The sequence below is a fragment of the Cyanistes caeruleus genome, chromosome 17 (assembly GCF_971803275.1).
Source record: "Cyanistes caeruleus chromosome 17, bCyaCae1.hap1.1, whole genome shotgun sequence".
Classification (NCBI taxonomy): Eukaryota; Metazoa; Chordata; class Aves; order Passeriformes; family Paridae; genus Cyanistes; species Cyanistes caeruleus.
This window is the reverse complement of record NC_141717.1, coordinates 12,587,614-12,596,840: the sequence shown is the minus strand read 5'-3', so window position 1 is coordinate 12,596,840 and position 9,227 is coordinate 12,587,614.

Here is a 9,227-nt window from a genome sequence, read left to right as displayed (position 1 = left end):
GGGGACAGAGCGGGCCCGAGGGACACGGGGGGACACCGGGACACGGGGGGACACCGGGACACGGGGGGACAGCGGGACACGGGGGGACAGCGGGATAGGGGGGACACCGGGATAGGGAGGGGACACCGGGACAGGGGGGGGACACCGGGACAGGGGGGGACATCGGGACACGGGGGGGGACACCGGGACACGGGGGGACAGCGGGACAGGGGGGGACACCGGGATAGGGGGGGGACAGCGGGATAGGGGGGGACACCGGGACACGGGGGGACACCGGGACAGGGGGGGACAGCGGGACACGGGGGGACACCGGGACACGGGGGGACACCGGGACACGGGGGGGGACACCGGGATAGGGAGGGACATCGGGACAGGGAAAGACACAGCGTGTTGGAGGGGACACGGGATGCGGGAGGAACACGGGGTGTGGAGGGGACAGGGGTGCAGGGACAGGACAGGGGTGCAGGGACAGGACAGGAGTGCAGGGACAGGACAGGATTGCAGGGACAGGACAGGGGTGCAGGCACAGTACAGAGGTGCAGGCACAATACAGGGGTGCAGGGACAGGACAGGGGGTGTGGAGGGGACAGGGCTGCAGGGACAGGACAGGGGTGCAGGCACAGTACAGAGATGCAGGGACAGGACAGGGCTGCAGGGACAGGACAGGGGGTGTGGAGGGGACAGGATTGCAGGCACAGGACAGGGCTGCAGGCACAGGACAGGGGTGCAGGCACAGGACAGGGGTGCAGGGACAGGACAGGGCTGCAGGGACAGGACAGGGGTGTGGAGGGGACAGGGGTGCAGGGACAGGACAGGGCTGCAGGGACAGGACAGGGCTGCAGGGACAGGACAGGGGTGTGGAGGGGACAGGGGTGCAGGCACAGGACAGGGCTGCAGGGACAGGACAGGGCTGCAGGGACAGGACAGGGCTGCAGGGACAGGACACGGGTGGGACACGGGCTGCAGGGACAGGACAGGGGTGGGACACGGGCTGCAGGGACAGGACAGGGGTGGGACACGGGCTGCGGGTCAGGACGGGCCCGGCAGCCCCATCCCGGGAAGCGCATCCCCGAGAGAGCCGGGCTGGGCAGTGCGGCAGTGCCGGGGATGGAAACCCTGCAATCTCCGCTCTGCCGAGAGCCGGGCGAGGAGCGGGTGCCTGGGACCGGTTGTGCCGGTGGCTGGTGCCATCCCCGCCCTGCCAGCCGTGTTTGCATTCGCCTTGATGCCTCGCTCACAGCATCGCTCCCACTTGACCTGAATGCATTTCTGTGTCCCCCGATGTCCTTTAATTCGGGAATATTATCTGTTCTTGGAAAGGTTAATTACATTAAAGGAGAGGATCTCTGTTCCCATTTCTTCATGGCTTCATTTATTCTGCCTTTTATGTTTTGATGCTCTTCAGCGCTTTGATCCCTCATTTCTGCCATCCCGGGATAGGAGGAAAAAGGAATACCCTGGCTGGGACCCAGGCATGTCCCTAAGTGACATAAACTGAAATAAGGAAAACAAATTACATTTTACAGCCTCAGGAGCTGTAGCAGTCCTGGCAGCCCAAATGGCATCTGCACACCCAGCACAACCACGGGCCCTGCAAGGGCCAGCAGAATGTGCTGCTGGAGTCGTGGTGGCCACAGCAGTGGACAGATGACCATGTGGTGTGCTGCAGGGTTAGCCAGCACCAGGATGAGACCATCCCTGCTGCAGCCTGTGTGCCCGGGACCTGCACTGCTCTGGAGGCACCGGCAGCATCACTGGTGAAAAATTGCCCTAATTTGCTGCTCTCATAATCAGGCCAAGGCAAAGCAGCAGCCTCTCCTGGCAGCAGAGGCTGCTCGTGAATCTTCCTTGTGGGAAACCTTCCTGAGATTCAGCATGTGAGAAGGGCAGGAGGGAATTCTGAGGCCTTGCAATAGTATCTTCTTCCGCTTCAGCTGCTACCCAAAGCACAGGAGATGCCCTCTGTGCTGTTTTAATTGGTTTCTGCTTGTAATGAGACTTTATTTGTATTAATTACTTAAATTATGTATTTATGAGTTGCTCCGAGTACACCATCAACATGTTTAGAACCATAACAAGCCTCAAGGAGTCAGCTCCTGCATGAGGAAGCTGTGAACTGAAAAACCAGATACACTGATACAGTGTGCTCCCAAAACACTTTTTTGTTGCTGTTTTTAAACCTTTTGTAAACTTAATAATTAGTAGTTGGCTTAGCTGCCAAGCCACTGACTGACCAGCACAGGTAAACAGGAGTGGTGTTGTTGTTAAATGTTCTCATAATGATGCATTTATCCTGGGCAGACACAGGAGGAGTTGGGCAGTCCTTGCCCAGCAGGGCTGGCAGAGAGGGAGATGGAGGCAGGGACGGTGATGAGGAAACAGCCACTCAGTCACTCTGACTTCTTAGGAGGAAAGTGGCTTTATTGAGAGAGGATCAGTGGAAGAGAAAGGGAAAAGGGAGCAGGAGGTGGTGAAAACTCCGATGTGAGGACAAGCAGGAGCTGGAGAGAGCAGTCAGTCGGAGGGATGGGGATTTGGGAGGGGGTGGAAGGGTGCTGGGACAGCTGTGCTCAGCATTCGCTCAGCTGCCACTGGAGCTGGTCACAGCAGAGACGTGATGCTCACCACAAGTGCTCTTTATCTGCAGTGATCAGCAGCAGTCACCGTTCTGCTCTGAAACCAATTGTTTATGCAGAGCTGTGTTTCCTGGAGTGGCCACGATCTGAGTCCTCCACGTGGGAGGGTGTAAAATACAGGGGTGTGTGCCTTGGGCAGGTGAGAGCAGGAAACTTCTTGGGGCAGCACATCCTCAGGGAGAAGCAGAATGAAAAAAATCCCAAAAACTTCTGCCTGAGACTGGAGTTTAGGCAACTGGAGCTGTTTAGCTGAAGAAAGATGTATAGATACACAAATAGCTCCGTGGGGAGAAAAGGCAGGTACCCACGAGCTGTGTATGCCAGAGAGAAGAGACAGCCCAAACCCACAGCTGCAGGCTGAAGCCAGACTAATTGAAATGAGAAAATAGGCATTAATTTTTTAAAGAATGAAGTTGATTAGCTGCTGGAACAAATTACTGAGGAAAGTGAAACTCTCCCCATGTGATAGTGTTTTCTATTCAAGATAAGATGCCTTTCCCCAAGTGGGCTTCAGCCAAGCACATGTTCCTGTGCTCAGCAGAGCAAGGACGGGGTGAAATGTGGTGGTCTCTGCTCTGAGAAGGTGAAGAGCTGACTTTGTGGCCCCACTTTGATTTTAGGAAATGAATTGAAAGCCGTGTTCTTGGCATGGATTTCTAAATCTCCCCTGGATGGTGCTCCTAATTTCAGTTTGTGCTGCTACCACGAACCATAAATGCACACAAGCACACCTTCTGAAAGTTTGGACCTTAGCAGCAGCCCAGGGAGAGCAGAGGGGGTTCAGCTCATGTTGTCTCTGCTGGTCAATCACAAAAGCCTGACCTATATTTGGGCAGCACTGTAGAACTATCAGCAGCTACTTTGATGTTGGTCCTACAGCAATTGCAGCCACACCTGTCTCGCCTTCAGACTGTGTTGTGCACAAGGAGGAGAATTAGGGAATGCCCACAGAGAAAAAGAAAGAATCTAATCTCATGTTGCTGCTTCTATGGAAATAAGTACAAAATTTCCTGGGAGGAGCAGGCTCAAAATCAAAGGGTGAAATCTCCTACATGTTAATGGTGATGGAAAGGAGGAGAAACGGGACTGACAGGTTTGCACAGGAGATTGAGAGTTCCCATCCTGGGAGGTACTGGGAGGATGCAGCACTGACCTGTCTGGGCTCAGGTTTGCTCCCTTTGCCAGCTGAAGTTCTGGTGGTTCTGGTAGAAGGTCTGAGGCAGGAGAGAGGAGTTATTAAAGCAGGATTTCACCTTGAGCTGGGGAGTCTGAGTGACCTCATCTGACAAGACTACAGGAGGTTTTTGATTCCTCACTGAAATCAGTTGATTTGGCTCCAATCAGAGGATGTGGAAGGGGGATGAAATGTTCCTTGTCTCCTCCACTGATACCATGAAAAAGCAGTGCATTGTGCTGGTGCTGAGGAAGGCCCCTCCTTTGCCCAGCTGCTGCTCTGCATTGGGTGGTGCTGTCCCCATCGTGTGCTGGGACATGCCCTACAATGCTGCCTCCTGCTCCATCCATCACCCTTCCCCAAAAACCCCTACAGACAAACCCCCAGGAGGCGTGGATGAACAGCAGTGAGTGTGGTACTCGTGGATTTCCATGATTCCCTTCAGAAACTCGAGGGATTGGCAGCAGTGCAGTACCAGGATTTTGAGAGACAGGACCACTTAAAGACTCAAAGCACAATTTATTGTTTTTCTTCTTCAGTCTCATGAAGGAGCAAGTGCATCCTCACCTTATTCACTGGATATTCATGGTCAGTGGTCACAACACTACAGGTTACAGGGTCTTTTAAAAGTTATTTAGCCACTTAACTTTTGGCACAAAATAATGTTCCTGCTTTTACTTCAATAACTAATTATTTCATTTTATACATGTTTGCTGCAGTGTGGACTTTTTTAACCAATCATATAGTGACACACAAAACTACTTGTTATACCTTAAACTTCTTATCACCTTTATAACTACTTCTATATCTTACCTTTAAAACCTTAAAACTTCTCCCAACTTAATCTACTGTCTATTTAAACTCACATTCTTACTTATGATTCTAAGTCTGGAAACTCTCTCCAAGGTCTCAGGTCAAACCCCGTGTCCATGTCTATATCTAAACTTGAGTTTAAAAGATCTTGAGAACTTTCTGTGTTTGGGATTCCCAGAGTGAAGAACAGCTTCCTCCCCTCTGCAGGAGGTGACAGGAGAGAGGCAGAGAGCAGCAGGCACCTTCTGGTAGGTGATGGAGTGGGGGCATCATTGTCCCTAAGGCAGAGCCAGACCAGCAAAATTGTCCCTCTCTGCTGTGTCCTGGCACAGTCCAGGCTCTGTTGGCAGCTCGAGGAGGAGCTTTAATGAAAACAAATGTTTGGCTGGTGTTACTGTAGTGCCACAGACTTCAAGGAGCAAACGGAGAGAGCCCAGCCCCTCTTTGATTAGTGAGTGCAATCTGCTGCCACAGCTGATGCTGGAGGAGAAGATAAGAGAGAGAAAAAGAGAACAGCTCTGGAGTGAAGATGAAAACTCTGGGCAGAAGATCTGTGGGAGGATGAAAGGGAGCCATTTATTTGCAAATAAGTTGCTAGATCAGGCTTCATGTGCATCTGGGCAGCTTCTAATACTATGGGCTTATTCAGAGCTGAGAGTTTTGACTGGAGTTGGAGGCTCTTGATACATCAGCCCACACGTGGAGGCACCAGCTGGTCCAAATCTGTCTTGTGCCAATCTAAAGGCTCTTCTTTAGGGGTCTTCTGCACTTTTTACCATTGATTTTGTGTCTCTCTGCAGGAAGTCAGTGTGGCTGCTCCATGATTCATTCCCATGAGGAAGCCTGATTTCAGGTCTCCAGATGGTTGCAGAGGCAGAAGAGGGGGCAGATATGTATTTTTACCAGGAGAATGCAACTTCAGTGTACAAATTTGGCCTGGCTTAGAAGATCTGGGGAATATACAGAATGATTATTTACTTATCTATTTTCACAATTGTGTTCCTTTCAGCTCCTGGTTAGGCTTTAAAACACTGAGAAAAGAGGAGGCTGCTGCCTGAGCAATCCATCCCAGGATTTAAACTCAGCCTGGTATCTGGTCTGTGTGTTCCCTGGGATTCAGCAGAGTCCACTTATTGAGTCCAGCAAAAACAGCTTTTTGCTTCCTGGTTTCAGAGGAGGTGTTAAGTAGGACATGGATAAATTTGGGAATATTAGTAAGGGAAGAAGGGCAGCTATTTCTTTTGAAATAAATCTTTGATAACAGATCTTTGGGCACAGAACTGTGAAGAGCTGCCCTTTGTAGAGAGCTAGAGGCTGAGACATTTGCAGATTTGCAAGAAAGGAAACTTTCTGATTCCAATAAATCATTGGGCAGAAATGGATGTTTGGGAGCATTTCAAGTTTCTTTATAGGCAGCCCTGTCTGGCACTGAGTCCTGCAGCGTTTCAGCTCAGGGAGTGTCTTGCTGATGTCAACAGTTCAGGGCTGGGTCATGTCCTGCGTTGGCATCTCAGTCTAGAGGAATTTGGGAACCGCTGTGTGACAGTGCAGGTGGAGAGGTTTTTGGTGGCACCCCAGTTTTAAGGCTGATCAGAGTTTTCCCTGAGTCTTCCCTGAGATGCAGAGACACCAAGTTTCACATGGTCAGTAATGTGAAACAGGCTCTCTGCACAGAGGGAGGGAGGTCTGTGACTGAGAGACAGAGTCCTGCAATGCTCTGCGTAATTAAAACACTGCAGTGAGACGAAACACGAGATGGAGAGCAGAGATAGTTGGAGACACTGAGAAACAGAAGCATTTTCAAGTATTTTGCTGCAGAGGTGACTGGAGAATTTGCCTGATTTTCCCCTTCCTGCCTTTTGCCAGGTGACTGGTGCTGGGCAGCCGTGTGGACACATCACTGACCCAGAAACCTCCGGGTGCCAGGACAGGGGTGGGCACTAAACTGAGCTGGGGCACGAGGCAGAGGAGAACCACAGGCCTGCAGAGCCTTGGGTCAGAGCTCATCTCTGTCTCGCTGGGCTGATGCATGGCTGTGATTTTTGGCTCAGGAACTGACCACAGCCCAGCTTGCTCTGGGCTGGGCGAGGATCCGCTTGTGCCTGGTGACGCTACAAAGGCGGCTAAAGGCCAAGTGCTGTCACTGGAAACCAACTGTGAATTAATACACAGGGTGTGATTAATGTGCTTTTTAAATGCATTCATGTCCTGTCGCTCTGGCTGTGGCTCTTGTGTCACATTTGGTGTTCTCAGAACATTTATTAGCCTTACAGATCCCTTGATTATGGCTTTCTCTTTTATAATTAAGCCATGAAACTCAGCATGGTGCAGCTTATGCAGTATTAATTCATGGCTGGCATATTCTGCCTGTGCCCTAGGATAAGGCTAAATGCTGGCAGCTGGATTGCTCTCTGCACAGTTGCTATTCTGAAATTTTTTAATATGATTATAAAAATCACATTCTGCCTGCATATGGGCAACTTGGGGCTCTGCAGTGCCTCAAGCAGTGGGTGAAGCCTGACTTCCTCAAGAGCGGAATCTGTGCCCCTGGCAGCGCTGGGAGAAGGGGTTTCCTCCTGCCCCAGGTGCTGGCTGATGCTCTCCAGGTGGATGCTCTTAGCTCTGCTCCAGTGCAAATGCAGTCCCACATGCTCCCCACTCCCTGTCCACCCTTCCTAGGACGTGCCTGTGTAAATGTGAGTCTTGTAAATGAGTCCTCCTTTTCTTCATGTGAGAGTTAAGTCAAATTCAGGATTTCCTGCGAGGCTGCAGCTCCACGTCCCCTTTCTGTCAGCAGCAGCTGCCGTGGATGTCTGAATAGTTTTCCTCCTGGCTGGTTGCTCCTGCCCTCAGAACAACAGTTTAACAGTTTGTGTGGCCATGTGGTGAGCTGAAAAGGGAACAAAAATAGCACAAAACATGTCTGTTTTATTTAATTATTTTTTATTTTCCCTCTCCTGGGAGCTAGTTGTAGGAGTGACTGTGCTGGAGGAATGGGAGCTCAGAGCTACTGGGAGGGAAATCACTGGAATGACACAGACCCAGTGCCCCAGCCACTGCTGGCCCAGAGGTGGCAGTTTGAATGCAGAATTCATGAGGTCTTTGCTGGGCCACTCGCTGTTTGCTTTGGGTAAATCCAAGCAGCTTTGCAGCTGCCTCTTCTGAGGGTGAGCTGCAGCACAGGGTGATGGGCTCCAGCAGCTCTGCCCACAGGGCTCTGGTCTCCTGGGAGTCCCACCAAATATCGAATATGGGGACAAAGTGCCAGTTACTGGAGAGCAGTCCTGCCAGTGTCCCTCCTGTGCTCTTCACAGATTCCACAGCGGAATGGGTCTCACTCTGCTGTGTGTGTTAGTGACACACATACCCACACTGCTCAGGTTATTGATTACTGCTCATCAAACCATTTCTGGAGAGACCTGACTGCTGATCATCTCAAAGCTTCTGTTTCAAAAAACCAGTGCCAAACCCTACGTGCAGGATGCAAAGCTGTAGTGCAGAAACTCTTTGAGCTCAGACGTTTCCATGGAGATGAATCTTTGATCTCGCTGAAATAAATAAAGGGCGGAGAAGATGCTCCCAAACTGGGGAGGAAGGCAAGGCTGATCCCTACGGGGCAGAAGCTCTCAACAGGAATTAGGGTGACAGGAGGCTTCTCTTTTTATCCCCTCCCAATGCCATGTCTGTGGTAGCAGGGAGGGTGAGCTCCAGCACACGTGGAGAGCGTGCCTTTCATGCAGCCAGCCAGACACCGTGCACCTTGGAGTTGCCTGATTTAATGCTGCTGGAGAGGCAGACCTTTGTCTGCACTGCAATTTTCACCCCTTGCTGCAGGATTTGGAGAACAGAGACACAGGGGTTTAACACCAGTGTGAGGCACGCTTGTTTTTCTTGACTGAGGTGAAGCAATCTGAGCAATGAGAACAGCCAGGAAAAGTGCTCGGATAAAATATAGAGGGGGGAAAATAAATCACATTTTACTCTGGTGTAATGTGCAAACTAGAAGTGTTTACTGTGCTGACATGGAGACAGGGACCCAAGGCAGCAGTCGAGTTGGCTTTATCCACACGGGTGAGCTTTGACCGCAACTCGTGCGTTCCTCGAGCTGTCGGCAGGATCTGTTACTGCTGGCACTGGAAATTGAGGCTGCCGTGGATGGAGCAGAAGAGAATTCATTAGGGAAGGGTATAATTAGCAGAGTAGTCTGTGGGAGCTGCTGCTTGGCTAGCTGTGGCCGGGAGCTCGGGCAGGAGCGGGGCTGGAGCGGCCGGAGCCACGCTGGGCTCCCCTGGCCACAAGTGCGGCCTTCTCGCTCCGCTGGGCACCCGGCTGGTGGCTTGTCCTGGTCACTTCAGATCTGGTCACAGGACAGTGATGGATCTGTCCCTTTGTCTCAGCTGCCAGCACAGCCCCAAACAGGTTTTACTGCGGCGTGTAGGAGCGTGCAGGGTGAGCAAACTGCTGCGTACAGGTGGTGCAGCACTGGTTCTCCTCCTTCTTTTCCTAAATAATCTTCCTCGCTGCACTGAGCTGCCAGTCGTGCTAATTAGGGTCTCTGCTCTGCTCTAGGGGTTTTCACCCAGGCTAAATGGTGCTTAAATACC